Raw genomic sequence first — 2500 nt, forward strand, 5'->3', positions numbered from 1 at the left:
TTCCCATCTGCGTTCTCGGGAGTCTCAGCATCATCATTGCAGCCGGGGAATGACTGTAACGCCACTACCTACCTATGTATTGTATAGTTGTGACATCACAATGTACAGGAAGTCCTAACGGCTCGTTTAAGATGAGATATATTTTATTATCTTATTTGTTTTGGACAAACAAACAATATCTGCTGTTTAAACATACATACTGTACATACTGTACATACACACATACATACATACATACATACATACATACTGTACCATACATAAATACATACTGTACATACACCCATACATACATATATACATACTGTAACATACTGCATGAAGGGAAGGCTGGTAGGCGAAAAGCTGGTAGTCTTTGTGGAAGACATGGGTGGGCTCTGAAATTATCTAATTTAAAGGCACAGTTTCTGAATAAGGGCTGTGGGGGAATTTCCAGCGTACGAACTCATGCTATGTAAGTTGAGACAGTCGTCCAACATAACCTCACAACCTTTCCAGGCAGCGAAATTACGAATCCTACTATGGCCACGCCAAGACCCGCCCTTCAATAGCAGCTCGATTGGTTGGTGTTAAGCCGATTAGTCAGGGGAAAGGACCTGTACATGTATGCATGGACGCCTGGCCAGTAGTAGTGTGAACTCTATTGAAGGGCGGGTCTTGGCGTGGCCATAGTAGGATTCGTAATTTCGCTTCCAGACAGAGGAGTACTTCAACTTTGTGCCTCCATAGATTTAGGGAATGAAGGCAGCTGCATGATAAGGGCATGTTATAGTTTCAGGACTGTCTCCTTTTGGAGGTCGGTGGGCCAGACACACTTATATACTTCTCAGAGAGAGAGAGAGAGAGAGAGAGAGAGAGATACGCTGAACTAGGCTTTAGTTAAGCATCTGTGTTTACGGCGCCTGTAATATCTTTGCTTACCTTGAAGATTCAGCTAAACGTAACAAAATATTATTTTTACAATATGGGACTTTTAAAGGGTCATCGAGATTTCAGGTCAGTTTGACTGCTGCCTCTGAGCCGCTGCTAAAGTTGTCCTTCATTTTTCTGCATTAAGAGCTGCAGCAGCTCTGCAGAGAACACACACACACACACACACACACACACACACACACACACCGAGAGCCAGCGGTGTGTGTGACGTTATTGGAAGGACAAATTAATGGAGCTCAGATCTAATGTGTTCTCGGCTCTTCGCTCGGGTGCTCTGGACTGCAGTCAATTTGACTGTGTGTGTGTGTGTTTGTGTGTGTGTGTGTGTGTGTGTGTGTGTGTGTGTGTGTGTACAAAGTCAGTGTCTACAGATACAGGGTGGTACTTCCCTCGAGCAATAAAAGCAGGAACGCAGGACTGTGTATTGTGAGATTGAGGGCCCTATTTTAACGATCTAAGCGCCTGGCGTGAAGCGCCTGGCGCAGGTGCGTTTAGGGCGTGTCCAAATCCACTTTTGCTAGTGTGTGTTTTGGGCGTAACATGCAATCAACCAATCAGAGATCATCTCCCATTCCCTTTAAAAGCCAGGCGCGTTTGGACCTTGGAGCATTGCTGTTATGACGGAGGATTTGCAACCGTAATATTTTTATTTGTAATCTTCTGCATGTGTGTGTGCTGCTGTGCGTCCCTGTGTGTGTAACAAGCATAGTGTGCACGCTGTGCACGAGTCTAGGAGCATTTTATTAATGCTCTGTTAAAATAACAATGAAATGCTGCGTTATTGACTTTAGACCAGGTTTTTGTTGGTCAATGGTGCAATCACTTCCCGCTGCCTCAAGATAGCAATACGCCCAGAATGCACCTGAACACACCTCCCTGTAAGACCAGCACGCCCAGAATGCACCTGAACACACCTCCCTGTAAGACCAGCACGCCCAGAATGCACCTGAACACACCTCCCTGTAAGACCAGCACGCCCATGGGCGCACAGATGGGCGCAGGTGAATTTGTTATTTAAATGACGTGGGCGGGTGCAACATAGGGCCCGTCATGTGTTGATATCTTTGCTTTAACTTTCTCTGCAGCAAGCCAATATCTGAACTACTCTTAGTTATGCATCTCATAACCAGTTCCAACAGGAGAGAACACGTAACACCGATTTTAAAATCACTTCATTGTCTCCCAGGTCGTTTTAGCGTAGATTTTGAGACGTTAATGATCACCTTCAAGGCTCGTACAGGATAGTTTCAAAATATAACTGGACTACTTACTCCATACGAGCCTAAATATAACCTGAGATCCTCTGTTAGGTCACTGTTTGAACCTGAAAACTAAAGGTGATCGCGCATTTTTTGTTCAGAACGACCATCCGGAGGAGATCAGGATAGCCAACGCACTGTATTCCTATAAGTCTCTTTAAAAAAACTCTCTATTTTCTTTCTATATAAAGAGACTTCAGATACAGTATTAGGGGACCACTAAGGTCTATATAAAGAGACTTCAGATACAGTATTAGGGGACCACTAAGGTCTATATAAAGAGACTTCAGATACAGTATTAGGGGACC

General features: G+C 44.3%; 1 long non-coding RNA gene across 1 annotated transcript in view; it reads left to right on the forward strand.

Moving 5' to 3' along the window:
- The window catches only part of LOC118493368, a 17432-nt gene that overhangs the window by 4952 nt on the left and 9980 nt on the right, over positions 1-2500 (forward strand). Inside the window, exon 2 of the long non-coding RNA XR_004895334.1 lies at positions 2164-2167. This is a non-coding gene — a long non-coding RNA (uncharacterized LOC118493368). The remainder of the gene's footprint in view (positions 1-2163; positions 2168-2500) is intronic.

The sequence above is a fragment of the Sander lucioperca genome, chromosome 16 (assembly GCF_008315115.2).
Source record: "Sander lucioperca isolate FBNREF2018 chromosome 16, SLUC_FBN_1.2, whole genome shotgun sequence".
Taxonomy (NCBI): Eukaryota; Metazoa; Chordata; class Actinopteri; order Perciformes; family Percidae; genus Sander; species Sander lucioperca.